The sequence below is a fragment of the Cibotium barometz genome, chromosome 7 (assembly GCF_041138505.1).
Source record: "Cibotium barometz isolate CiBa-2024 chromosome 7, ASM4113850v1, whole genome shotgun sequence".
In the NCBI taxonomy this organism is placed as follows: domain Eukaryota; kingdom Viridiplantae; phylum Streptophyta; class Polypodiopsida; order Cyatheales; family Cibotiaceae; genus Cibotium; species Cibotium barometz.
The window spans coordinates 16,229,218-16,244,751 of record NC_141052.1 but is presented as its reverse complement, the minus strand read 5'-3'; positions in this window follow the sequence as shown (position 1 = coordinate 16,244,751).

Here is a 15,534-nt window from a genome sequence, read left to right as displayed (position 1 = left end):
GAGATATTACAAAATGGCTTTTTTTAAAAGAAGTTTAACTTAAAAAGATATTACAAAATGATTATCCCTTAAAAAGAGTCTTTCAAGGCTACAACTTTCGTAAGTTGAGCAGAGTTTTCAGCATCTTTTTGGAAGCAGACACTGTACTCAAGTCCCTCCTTTCTATATATTCTGTGATACACCAATTTGGCATCCCTAACCTCGTTCTTTGGCCACTCTTCAGCTTGGGCTATCCTCTGGTCACATGTAGATTTTGCCTCAGCTATTTTCTACTGTTGCTGGGCCGCTTGTTGGCTTTTGCAACCTCTCCTTTCTCCTGCACAAAGAGAAAGCACTGAGTTAGTCTTACCTATGGAACCACTGAGTTAAGCACTTAGTTAGGCTTTCCTATGGAGCCGCTAAGTAAAGCACTGAGTTAACGCCTGAGTTATGTAGCAAGGAGAAAAGGGAAGGAGAAAGGCTTACCTCCAAAAGGGCTAGCTCCAAACCTTGCAGAATTTTGAGCACTTTTATTTTGTTCAGTCTCTTTCCCAATGATTGAGGAGGCACCAGGTGTTGGAGGGGCTCGAAAAGTTCCATAAAGTCTAATACCTCCTCCGTGCATAGGAAAGGCAATTTTTCCATAGTTTTTACACTACCTCACTGTTAGCAAAGGATGGTGTGTTGATAAAGTGGCTATGTTGACAAAGGAGTGTGTGTAATCTTAACCAATGCTCAAGCGTGTGTGCTTGTGTAATGTGTAAGTTTGTCTTTTAACCACTGGCTCAAGCATGTGTGCCCATGTGAATTTATGATGAATACAACTGGGGGATGATTGTAAGTACTATTTACTGATGTCATCATCATGATTGAGAGAGAGAGAGATGTTCTTTTAACCACTGGCTCAAGCATGTGTGCCCATGTGAATTTATGATGAATACAACTGGGGGATGATTGTAAGTACTATTTACTGATGTCATCATCATGATGATTACTATTTACTGATGTCATCATGATGATTGAGAGAGAGAGAGAGAGAGAGAGATGTTCTTGATGATTGAGAGAGAGAGATGTTCTTGATCTTTCTTGTAGTTATAATTCTTTATTTCTCTCTCTCTCTCTCTCTCTCTCTCTCTCTCTCTCTCTCTCTCTCTCTCTCTCTCTCTCTCTCTCTCTCTCTCTCTCTCTAGTAATATTTTGAGTGAGATGAAGCTTTTTCTTTATCTATAACACGATTCTATAACAAGACACATTTATTACAAAAGACCATAACAACGTGACAGGGGGTAGTCATGTGTTGAAAGAGAACCCGTATCGCATTGTTGTGGTCGCTCACAAAATCGTGTTAGCGGTTCACTTTTACAACACAGGAAGTTGATCATCATATTTTCCTTGTCTATAACACGGTGTTATTAACAAGAGATGTTTATACAAAAAGAACACAACAAGAGATGACCCGTACAAGGAATGTATATTTCATGGATAAATTTTGTACAGAGGTAAAAATTACAAAGCCCCTATGATGTTTGGGGTGGTGGAAAATTTGAACTGCCAGGGAGGGACTCCACACGACCGAGATGATCGGGACTATCAAGGTGGATAGTTCCTGGAACATCGAATCAAGGGGGGTGAGGGTACACTGTCGTGGGGCCGGTGGTGTGAAAGGATAGGGGACGTCCCAGGGCCTAATACTAGCTTGGTTAATTATCTGTTAGATAAGCTTGCTCTTCAAAAAGTGTCGTAGTCCTCCTCCTTTGTAAGCATTCAGTGGGGGGGTCCTACAAAAAACAAAAAGAAAGTTCAAGGATGAATAACAATTATAAAACAAAAGACTATTAGAAAGGTACTTAGAATGTGATGTACAAAACTGTACCTCTGATGGCATTTCAAGTAGCCTATGTGCATCAGCAAAAAGGCATGGAATGCGACATGCCAACCATAGGAGCTGCCATCCGGTTGATATGGAACCCTACATCTAATATATCTTGTGGAGCTTATAAAACCATCCTAGGTGACACCCTCTAGGGCTGCAAATGAATTTCCTCAAGGATCTGCATCCCAAACAAAATAATAATATAAATATAATTTCCATATGATAACCAAAAAATTGAATTGTCTTTATTGCATGTACTCATAGCATAACATTAGCATGAGTGCCACCGATGGAGTTGACCAAGTAACATTTCCTAGTCAGCAATTGGTACATCACTAAACTCCAATGGGCAACACTACAAGCAGCAAAAGGATGGAGCGAGAATTATGTATAGAAATACTGTAAGATTCCACCCTCTAGCTTTTGAGGTGTGCAGGTGTAAGAACCTCCCCTTCTGATCTTATAATTATTCCCCTCTCTGAAATAAAAGAAAGATCCTATTTTACCCTATTTTGGCCTGGAGAGAGAAAATGTCTAGAGAGAGGTAATTCAAAATTGAGATATTTTTGGATATAAAAATTTTCCTAGTGTCTAAAATGGTTTCCCTTAAAACAAAAATTCAAAAAGAACTTTCTAATGTGCAATTGGAATTATTTGAAAATAGGTATAAAGGACCTTAGCCTAAGGGTCTAAATTTTCAGAAATTTTTGGATTATGGTCCAATCAAGGTTCCTATGGACCAATAAGATTAATGGTCCAAATGTAGGAAGGAGATAAATTAAAGAATAAAAGAAAAACCTCCAAAAAATGAGTAAATGCTCACATACGATGTAGAGTGGAATAAGGACCAAAGAAAAGAATTAAAAAACTGAATTTTGACACCTCAGAGTGGGGATCTCCCCCCATGAAGTAGGTGCGTTTTTCTCATCATTACCCCCAATTTTTAATCAATAAAATGAGATATTTTCATCTCTCCTCTCTCCTATTTCAAAACTAGATCCAAAAGGTAAGCTGAACTGACACAAAAAATGGTCAAAAATTGACCAAACTAATCTGGAAAATTCTAGAATCAGTTTGCTTGGTTAGAGACTCACTTTTTCCTATAAATAGAAGCCTCTCCTTTTGTAAAAGCTTAATGGTGTTTATGCACTGTTACTATGTTCCTGTCCTGAGCCATCTACATTTAATTTTTTAATAATTCAATTGTTTTTGGCCTAATCCTCTCCAAAGTGAATTGGTGGCCACTCTTGCTTCAAACAAGAGTAGAACCCTCAATCCCTCAAGCCAAAGGAGAGCTTACAAGCTCCATGTAAGCTAATTTTCTTACTTGTTTATGAAGAATCTATCGTTTTCTAAATTTTTATGTTTTGTAGATGTTGAATTCAAATGCTATGCCTTTGATAAAAAGGCCACCCCCTTCTCCTCTTTACATTCCAACCTTTCTCAATCTTAGAAAGATTAACTAAAGGATTAATTAAACTCTTTATTTTTTACTCTTTTGAATTTAGAAAATTATGTAGATTAGAGTTCTATAAATCTAATTTGGGTTAATTTAAGTTAAATAAAGAATGATAAAAATGAGAAATGGTCAGCCATACAAAGGAGGTTATGGTAAAATTTTCTTGAAGTTTGTGCAAAAGAAAGTTTATTTTTATGTTATTCCAAAAGAGTAATTCCCATCATTTTTGCATCTAAAAGAAATGTTCTAATTACTCCATGTACATATTCACCTATGAATATGCATGGATATCATTGATATTAATTATTAAATTTGATTTTTATACATAGAAAGATGCATAAATGAATTTTTTATTATAAAAGTGTTATTCTCATTAAATTTGATTTTTATGCATAGAAAGATGCATAAAGGAACTTTTTTTATTACAAAAGTGTTATTCTCATTAAATTTGATTTTTATGCATAGACAGATGCATAAAAGAATATTTTTTTTAACAAAAGTGTTATTCTCATTAAATTTGATTTTTTTGCATAGAAAGATGCATAAAGAAATTTTCTTATTACAAAAGTGTTATTCTCATTAAATTTTACTTTTATGCATAGAAAGATGCATAAAGGAATTTTTCTTATCACAAAAGTGTTATTCTCATTCAATTTGATTTTTATGCATAGAAAGATGCATAAAGGAATATTTTTTTTATTACAAAGTCTCATTAAATTTGATTTTTATGCATAGAAAGATGCATAAAGGAATTTTTTTATTACAAAAGTGTTATTCTCATTAAATTTGATTTTTATGCATATGAAGATGCATAAAGGATTTTTTTTATTACAAAAGTGTTATTCTCATTAAATTTGATTTTTATGCATAGAAAGATGCATAAAGGAATTTTTTTATTACAAAAGTGTTATTCTCATTAAATTTGATTTTTATGCATAGAAAGATGCATAAAGAAAATGTTTTATTACAAAAGTGGTATTCTTATTAAAATTGATTTTTATGCGTAGAAAGATGCATAAAGGAAATTTTTTATTATAAAAGTGTTATTCTTATTAAATTTGATTCTATGCATAGAAAGATGCATAAAGGAAATTTTTTATTATAAAAGTGTTATTCCCATTGAAGTTGATTTTTATGCATAAATAGATACATAAAGAATTTTTATATCAAAATTAGAATTCTCTTAAATTCTATGAGTATTTGATAAATTAATAATTAAATACTCTAAGAGAGAAATTTCTATTATTTTATATTCACACGGATTGTAAAAAGAGAATTCAAGAAATCTATCGAGATCGAATATTCAGATAAATGATTGATCTATTCCTCATTGGAATTCGTAACTAATTTAAGTGAATATTCAAAGAAAGAAATTTAGTAAAATAGTAATTGAATCATCAAACCTTTTCGAGAAAGATAGATCAGGAAAATTCTTATCCGACTCGAACCTTGAATCAGACTATGACCAAGACCAAGCTCTTTCATCAATTTTGAGAGAAGAAGGTGTAACCAGTTTAGAAAAATAGACTCAAAACTCCCGCCAAATCTGAAACTAAGTTTGAGATCCTTCGAATTGATCTGTGGATCAAGGTTATAGAATTCGAGGAATTCTTGTATGAGATTCAGAACTCCAATCAAGAAGTTTTGGGGATACTGATTTAAGAAATACTCCTTGTACTCAAAAGAAAATCAAACTGAAAACTTGCATAGGAAATGAGATGTGATGTGAATAGATGTGATGAGATACAATGTGAATCAGATTAATAGATGTGAATGAATGGATGGATGTAATGTGATGTGAATAGATGTGATTAGAATCAGATAGATATGAATGAATGGATGGATGTAGATGTGTATGTGATGTGTATGAATGGATGGATGTAGATGTGTATGTGATGTGTATGAATGGATGGATGTAGATGTGTATGTGATGAAAATGGATGTGAATGTGTATGTGAAGAATGGATATGGATGTATATGTGAAGAATGGATATGGATGTGTATGTGAAGAATGGATGTGTATGTGAAGAATGGATATGAATGTGTATGTGAAGAATGGATGTGTATGTGAAGAATAGATATGAATGTGTATGTGAAGAATGGATGTGTATGTGAAGAATGGATGTGGATGAGTATGTGAAAGAATGGATGTGGATGTATCTTAAAAAATGGATGTGGATGTGTATGTGAAAGAATGTGATGTGACATGAATATATGTGGATGTGAAGTGATAGATATGAATGTATGGATAGATGTGAGTAGTCGTACATGTGAACGATTGGATGGATGTGGATGAATGAGATGAGATGTGTATTAATAAGATATAATGTGGATAGAATGCATGTGATGGGATGTGTATTAATAAGATATAATGTGGATGAATGAGATGAGATGTGTATTAATAAGATATAATGTGGATAGAAGTGATGTGATATAATGTGGATAGAATGCATGTGATGGGATGGTTATGAGAATAAATGTGGTGGATATGAATAAATGAATGTGGTGGATATGAATGAATGAATGTGATGGATATGAATGAATGTGATGTGATGGATGTAAATGGATGTGATGTAAATGAATGTGATGGACGTGAATAGATGTGATGTGATGTGAATCGGGATGTGAATGAATGAGATGTCATGTGATGAATCGGGATGTGAGTGAATGAGATGTGAGTGAATGAGATGTGATATAAATTGGGATAGATGTGATATGTGATGTGAATGAATATGATGTGATGAATCGGGATGTGAGTGAATGAGATGTGAATCGGGATGTGAGTGAATGAGATGTGATATAAATTGGGATAGATGTGATATGTGATGTGAATGAATATGATGTGATGAGATGTGGATATGGGTAGATGCGAGTGGATGAGATCTGATGTGGAAATGAGAAAAGATGTGATGAGATGGAAAATGATGTGATGAGAATGGGAATACATATGAAATAAATGAGAATTGATGTGGAACAATGTGGAAAGATAAGAGTTCGTTATAGAAACTGTAAAAAGAGAATTCAGAAAATCTATCGAGATCGAATATTCAGATAAATGATTGATCTATTCCTCATTGGAATTCGTAACTAATTTAAGTGAATATTCAAAGAAAGAAATTTAGTAAAATAGTAATTGAACTATCAAACCTTTTCGAGAAAGATAGATCAGGAAATTTCTTATCCGACTCGAACCTTGAATCAGACTATGACCAAGACCAAGCTCTTTCATCAATTTTGAGGAAAGAAGGTGTGACCAGTTTAGAAAAATAGACTCAAAACTCCCGCCAAATCTGAAACTAAGTTTGAGATCCTTCGAATTGATCTGTGGATCAAGGTTATAGAATTCGAGGAATTCTTGTATGAGATACAGAACTCCGATCAAGAAGTTTTGGGGATACTGATTTAAGAAATACTCCTTGTACTCAAAAGAAAATCAAACTGAAAACTTGCATAAGAAATGAGATATGATGTGAATAGATGTGATGAGATACGATGTGAATCAGATAGATGTGAATGAATGGATGGATGTAGATGTGTATATGATGAAAATGGATGTGAATGTGTATGTGAAGAATGGATATGGATGTGTATGTGAATGAATGGATATGGATGTATATGTGAAGAATGGATATGGATGTGTATGTGAAGAATGGATGTGAATGTGTATGTGAAGAATGGATGTGTATGTGAAGAATGGATGTGAATGTGTATGTGAAGAATGGATGTGGATGAGTATGTGAAAGAATGGATGTGAATGTGTATGTGAAGAATGGATGTGTATGTGAAGAATGGATGTGAATGTGTATGTGAAGAATGGATGTGAATGTGTATGTGAAGAATGGATGTGGATGAGTATGTGAAAGAATGGATGTGGATGTATCTTAAAAAATGGATGTAGATGTGTATGTGAAAGAATGTGATGTGACATGAATATATGTGGATGTGAAGTGATAGATATGAATGTATGGATAGATGTGAGTAGTCGTACATGTGAACGATTGGATGGATGTGGATGGATAGATGTGAGTAGTCGTACATGTGAACGATTGGATGGATGTGGATGAATGAGATGAGATGTGTATTAATAAGATATAATGTGGATAGAAGTGATGTGATATAATGTGGATAGAATGCATGTGATGGGATGGTTATGAGAATGAATGTGGTGGATATGAATAAATGCATGTGGTGGGATGATTATGAGAATGCATGTGGTGGATATGAATAAATGAATGTGGTGGATATGAATGAATGAATGTAATGGATATGAATGAATGTGATGTGATGGATGTAAATGGATGTGATGTAAATGAATGTGATGGACGTGAATAGATGTGATGTGATGTGAATCGGGATGTGAAGGAATGAGATGTGATGTCATGTGAATCGGGATGTGAGTGAATGAGATGTGATATAAATTGGGATAGATGTGATATGTGATGTGAATGAATATGATGTGATGAGATGTGGATATGGGTAGATGCGAGTGGATGAGATCTGATGCGGAAATGAGAAAAGATGTGATGAGATGGAAAATGATGTGATGAGAATGGGAATACATATGAAATAAATGAGAATTGATGTGGAACAATGTGGAAAGATAAGAGTTCGTTATAGAAACTGTATTTATGACCTGTTTTTAAATGATTGTTTTATGTCAAAACTATTGGGGAAGCATTTTGACCGTCTTGTGAATGAGGTCGTGTGGAGACCTATCTGATAAAGTTGCAATAGCTGACGGAGAGTCAATGGAGGAGGTCTCGCATAGCAAGGTCGGCAGAGATCTTGACCAACCTCGGTTCGATTTAAATGGTAAGCTTCCGATACAATGGATGAGGGACTAAGGAAGCGGCCTATGAGTGAAGCGCTAGGTGACCTGCGAAGGATCCTAGAGGGTGTTGACCATACGGTGCTCGAGGTATGAGTCGCCGAAGATACCCACACGTACATCGTGGAAGATATTGGAACAAGGAGTAAGAGTTGTTTTCTGAATTCGGGCAGCATGGATCTGGTTTATTGGCCTTGCTGGTCCTCTCAACATATGAGTCCATGGCTCTTTTATATGGAGTAAGAGTTGTTTTCTGAATTCGGACAGCATGGATCTGGTTTATTGGCCTTGCTGGTCCTCTCAACATATGAGTCCATGGCTCTTTTATATGGATCTGTTGGTTGATCTTGCTGATCTCGACGGAGATTTCATTTTGATTTTTTAAGTGAATATTATGACGGGTACTATAAGCTACGAACTATCGAAAAGACCCCTAAGTGGACAGGTGGTGAGCATTCTGGTTGCCAATGATGCCATAGGTACACCGATGAAGGAAAAATTGGAATTAGAATTTAACCGGATATTTTGGAGGATTATGTCAGTGATACTATAGTTTCATTATAAGATTGTTAAAAAGACAGCTGAATCTGTGAAAAAGGCAATTTCATATTGGGTGTGTAAGTGGTATGACTAGTTTTAAGTTTGCATGAATATCCGGCTAAGAGGCCTGGGAACTCTTTTCCCGGGTACCCGAGACAAAACCTAACCAAATTCTTAAATGGATCCCATTACTACAGTGGTTGGGCGGTTGGCTAACCCACGGGACTAGATGGGGTTAGGCTGGACTGATGGATCCCTAAAATGAGACTCAATTCTGTTATGGTACGATAGATGAAGTAAATCCCGGATAAAAATTGTTCTATGGAAAAGAATCAACGGATGTGCCTCTCAATGAGGAAAAAAGCGTTGGTCTCTATGATCCAAGTGCAAGTCTTTTCCTTGATCTGACTATGGGACTTACGGGTTCGGTCAGATCAGTTCAGTTAGTTAAGGCTCTTGACTACGTTAGAGTAAAAATATCCTGGAGGAGGAATCACCCATGCTCTCCGGGTAAGGGATGTTTTTTCGGGTTCGATTTTGGAAAAACCAAGGGATTAGTCTCTTGTTCGGATATCCGTGGGCGAGGCCCCAAGTGAGGGACCCTGCCCCGCGCAAGAAGTGCTACTTCGGCTGCTGCTAGCACCCCTGAATTCGTTGCGCGAAGGGGACAGGGATCTTTCAACTGGTATCACAGTGAATTAGCTAAAGTGAATCAACCGAGAAGCCAAAAATGTCAAAAATTTATGAAGTAACAGTAAAAAGTTGGAAATGTGTGATGAAATTCATACAAATTGATATTCAGACTCTGAAATTCATAATTTAGTAATTGGGTCTTCAGATGGAAAAACCGCAATTGCATAGAATCCCTGACTTGCTTGAGGCCTAGACATGATGGTATTTACCTTATAATTCCAAGGACCGTGACTACCCGTATATACTAAGGGTATAACTGTAGTTCTTCATTGGCAGTATATACGAGTAAATCTAAGACCTTGAAATTATAAGCAAAAATGCTATCCAGATGATGAATTCAAATGTGGTTGATATGATTTTAAAACTCTGGTTGAGAACTAATGAGTTGATTTGGATTCTGATTGAAAAATGATGATTCCTGAATTTCGGTTGAAAAGCGATAAGCTGAGCAAAACCACAATGAGGATGAATGGGATGAGTCCCTGTGATGATGTTCGTAACTGGAATGATGATAATAACTTCAGCAAATCACTATGAGATTAGTGGATTGTGCTGGACAGATTGCTACTGTTAACACTTGACCCAGTGGATCAAGTTAAGGGATGACAAATTAAAAACCTGTATAATTGAAATTCCCATGGAGGAATGTTCAGATGGAAATTTTCGGTCTAATGGACCATTATTGTGTTAAGGATATGAATGATATGATCTGAAAGAATTGTTATCTGATGATGAGTTCTATATAAGGGATCTTTATCCCAAGATTCTGTTGGGTGCACCAGACTATAAGGAACCCCAGAATCAGTTAGATATCTTAAGGGAAAGAGTTGTCCTCTAGTTTGCGAGATGAGGACATCTCACGTTTTTTAAGTGGGGTAGGATGTAAGATTCCTCCCTCCAGCTTTTGAGGTGTGCAGGTGTAAGAACCTCCCCTTCTGATCTTATAATTATTCCCCTCTCTGAAATAAAAGAAAGATCCTGTTTTGGCCTGGAGAGAGAAAATGTCTAGAGGGAGGTAATTCAAAATTGAGATATTTTTTTATATAAAAATCCTCCTAGTGTCTAAAATGGTTTCCCCTGAAACAAAAATTCAAAAAGAACTTCCAATGTGCAATTGGAATTATTTGAAAATAGGTATAAAGGACCTTAGCCTAAGGGTCCAGATTTTCAATCAAAAGTCTTATTCTCATTAAATTTGATTTTTATGCATAGAAATATGCATAAATGATTTTTTCTTTTTACAAAAGTCTTATTCTCATTAAATTTGATTTTTATGCATAGAAAGATGCATAAAGGAATTTTTTTACTACAAAAGTGTTATTCTTTTTAAATTGGATTTTGGTGTATCGAAAGATGCATAAAGGAATTTTTTTTATTACAAATGTGCTATTCTTATTAAAATTTATTTTTATGCATAGAAAGATGCATAAAGAATTTTTTTTATTATAAAAGTGTTATTCTTATTAAATTTGATTCTATGCATAGAAAGATGCATAAGGAAATTTTTTATTATAAAAGTGTTATTTCCATTGAAGTTGATTTTTATGCATAAATAGATGCATAAAGAATTTTTATATCAAAATTAGAATTCTCTTAAATTCTATGTTTAAATTCTATGAGTATTTGATCAAATTAATAATTAAATACTCTAAGAGAGAAATTTCTATCGTTTTATATTCACACGGATTGTAAAAAGAGAATTCAGGAAATCTATCGAGATCGAAATATTTAGATAAATGATTAATCGATTCCTCATTGGAATTCATAACTATTTTAGAAATCAGTTAAGTGAATATTCAAAGAAAGAAATTCAGTAAAATAGTAATTAAATTATCAAACCTTTTCGAGAAAGATAGATCCGAAAAAATCTTATCCAACTCAAAACTTGAATCAGACTATGACCAAGACCAAGCTCTTTCGTCCAATTTTGAGGAAAGAAGGTGTGACCAGTTTAGAAAAATAGAAAAATAGACTCAAAACTCCCACCAAATCTGAAACTAGGTTTGAGATCCTTCGAATTGATCTGTGGATCAAGGTTATAGAATTCGAGGAATTCTGGTATGAAATTCAGAACTCCAATCAAGAAGGTTTGGGGATACTGATTCAAGAAATACTCCTTGTATTCAAAAGAAAATCAAACTGAAAACTTGCATAGAAATGAGATGTGATGAGATACAATGTGAATCAGATAGATGTGAATGAATAGATGGATGTAATGTGATGTGAATAGATGTGATGAGATGTGATGAGAATCAGATAGATGTGAATGAATGGATGGATGTGTATGTGTATGTGTATGTGATAAAAATGGATGTGAATGTGTATGTGAAGAATGGATGTGGATGTGTATGTGAAGAATGGATGTGCATGTGTATATGAAGAATGGATGTAGATGTGTATGTGAAGAATGGATGTGGATGAGTATGTGAAAGAATGGATGTGGATATATGTGAAAGAATGGATGTGGATGTGTATGTGAAAGAATGGATGTGGATGTGTATGTGAAAGAATGGATGTGGATGTGTATGTGGATATATGTGAAAGAATGGATGTGGATGTGTATGTGATGTGACATGAATATATGTGGATGTGAAGTGATAAATATGAATGTATGGATAGATGTGAGTAGTCGTACATGAACGATTGGATGGATGTGGATGAATGATATGAGATATGTATGAATGAGATATGATGTGGATAGAAGTGATGTGATATAATGTGGATAGAATGCATGTGATGGGATGGTTATGAGAATGAATGTGGTGGATATGAATGAATGAATGTGATGGATATGAATGAATGTGATTATATGGATGTAAATGGATGTGATGTAAATGAATGTGATGGACGTGAATAGATGTGATGTGATGTGATGTGATGTGATGTGATGTGAATCGGGATATGAATGAATGAGATGTGATGTCCTGTGAATCGAGATGTGAGTGAATGAGATGTGATGTAAATTGGGATAGATGTGATATGTGATGTGAATGAATATGATATGATGAGATGTGGATATGGGTAGATGCGAGTGGATGAGATCTGATGCGAAAATGAGAAAAGATGTGATGAGAATGGAAATACATATGAAATAAATGAGGATTGATGTGGAACAATGTGGAAAGACGAGAGTTTGTTATAGAAACTGTATTTATGACCTGTTTTTAAATGACTGTTTTATGTCAAAATTACTGGGGAAGCATTTTGACCGTCTTGTGAGAATGACGTCGTGGAGACCTATCTGATAAAGTTACAATAGCTGATGGTGGAGAGTCAACGGAGGACGTCTCGTGTATAGCAAGGTCGGCAGAGGTGTTGACCAGCCTCGGTTCGATTTAAATGGTGAGCTTCTCGTACAGTGGATGAGGGACTAAGGAAGCAGCCCATGAGTGAAGTGCTAGGTGACCTGCGAAGGATCCTCGAGGGTGTTTACCATACGATGCTCGGTCGCCCCGAAGATATCCACACGTACATCATGGAAGATATTGGAACAAGGAGTAAGAGTTGTTTTCTGAATTCGGGCATGGATTTGGTTGATTGACCTTGTTGGTCCTACGGATGAGTCCATGGCTCTTTTATATGGATCTGTTGGTTGATCTTCCTGATCTTCAATGGAGATTCGATTTTGATTTTTTAAGTGAATATATTGCCGGGTAGTATGATTTAGAAACTAATCAAAAAAGGCCCCTGAGTGGACATGTGGTGAGCGTTTTGGTTGCCAATGATGCCATAGGTACACTGATGAAGGAAAAATTAGAAATTAGGATTCAATCGGATATTTTGGAGGATTATGATCAGTGATACTATAGTTTCATTATAAGATTGTTTTAAAGACAGCTGAATCTATGAAAAAAGCAATTTCATATTAGGTGTATAAGTGGTGTGACTAGTTTTAAGTTTGCATGAATATCCAGCTAGGGGGCCTAGGAACTCTTTTCCCTGGTACCCGGGACAAAACCTAACCAAATTCTTAAATGGATTCCATCACTACAGTGGTGGGCGGTTGGCTAACCCACGGGACTAGATGGGGTTAGGCTGGACTGATGGATCCCTAAAATGAGACTCAATTATGTTATGGTACGATAGATGAAGTAAATCTCGGATAAAAATTGTTCTATGGAAAAGAATCAACGCATGTGCCTCTCAATGAGGAAAAAAGCGTTGGTCTCTATGATCCAACTGCAAGTCTTTTCCTTGATCTGACTATGGGACTTACAGGCTCGGTCAGATCAGTTCAGTTAGTTAAGGCTCTTGACTACGTTAGAGTAAAAATATCCTAGAGGAATCGCCCGTGCTTTCCGGGCGAGGGAAGTTTTCCGGGTTTGATTTTGGAAAAACCGAGGGATTAGTCTCTTGTTCGGATATCCGTGGGCAAGGCCCCGAGTGAGGGACCCTGCCCCACGCAAGAAGTGCTACTTCCGCTGCTAGCACCCCTGAATTCGTTGCGTGAAGAGGACAGGGATCTTTCAGCTGGTATCACAGTGAATTGGCTAAAGTGAATCAACCGAGAAGCCAAAAATGTCAAAAATTTATGAAGTAACAGTAAAAAGTTAGAAATGTGTGATGAAATTCATACAAATTGATATTCAGACTGAAATTCATAATTTAGTAATTGGGTCTTTAGATGAAAGTGCCACAATTGTATGGAATCCCTGACTTGCTTGAGGCCTAGACATGATGGTATTTACCTTAAAATTCCAAGGACCGTGACTACCCGAATATACCGAGGGTATAACTGCAGCTCTTTACTGGCAATATATACGAGTAAATCTAAGACCTTGAAATTATAAGCAAAAATGCTATCCAGATGATGAATTCAAATGTGGTTGATATGATTTTAAAACTCTGATTGAGAACTGATGAGTTGATTTGGATTCTGATTGAAAAATGATGATTCTTGAATTTTGGTTGAAAAGCGATAAGCTGAGCAAAACCACAATGAGGATGAATGGAACGAGTCCCTGTGATGATGTTCATAACTGGAATGACGATAATGACTTCAGCAAATCACTATGAGATTAGTGGATTGTGCTGACAAATTGCTACTGTTAACACTTGACCCAGTGGATCAAGTTAAGGGATGACAAATTAAAAACCTGTATAATTGAAATTCCCATGGAGGAATGTTCAGATGGAAATTTTTGGTCTAATGGACCATTATTGTGTTAAGGATATGAATGATATGATCTGAAAGAATTGTTATCTGATGATGATTTCTATATAAGGGATCTTTATCCCAGGATTTTGTTGGGTGCACCAGACTATAAGGAACCCCAGAATCATTTGGATCTTAAGGGAAAGAGTTGTCTTCTAGTTTGCGAGATGAGGACATCTCGCGTTTTTTAAGTGGGGTAGGATGTAAGATTCCTCCCTCCAGCTTTTGAGGTGTGCAGGTATAAGAACCTCCCCTTCTGATCTTATAATTATTCCCCTCTCTGAAATAAAAGAAAGATCTTGTTTTACCCTGTTTTGGCTTGGAGAGAGAAAATGTCTAGAGGGAGATAATTCAAAATTGAGATATTTTTGGATATAAAAATCCTCCTAGTGTCTAAAATGGTTTCCCCTGAAACAGAAATTCAAAAAGAACTTTCCAATGTGCAATTGGAATTATTTGAAAATAGGTATAAAGGACCTTAGCCTAAGGGTCCAGATTTTCAGAAATTTTTAGATTATGGTCCAATTAAGGTTCCTATGGACCAATAAGATTAATGGTCCAATTAAGGTTCCTATGGACCAATATCCAAATGTAGGGAGGAGATAAATTGAAGAATAAAAGAAAAATCTCCCAAAAATGAGTAAATGCTCACATAAGATGAAGAGTGGACTAAGGACTAAAGAAAAGAATTAAAAAACTAAATTTTGACACCTCAGAGTGGGGATCTCCCCTCATGAAGTAGGCACATTTTTCTCATCATTACCCCCAATTTTTCATCAATAAAATGAGATATTTTCATCTCTCCTCTCTCCTATTTCAAAACTAGATCCAAAAAGTAAGCTGAACTGACCCAAAATGGTCAAAAATTGACCAAACTGATCTGGAAAATTCTAGAATCAGTTTGCTTGGTTAGAAGCTCACTTTTTCCTATAAATAGAAGCCTCCCCCTTTGTAAAAGCTTAATGATGTTTATGCAATGTTACTCTACTCTTGTGCTGAGCCATCTA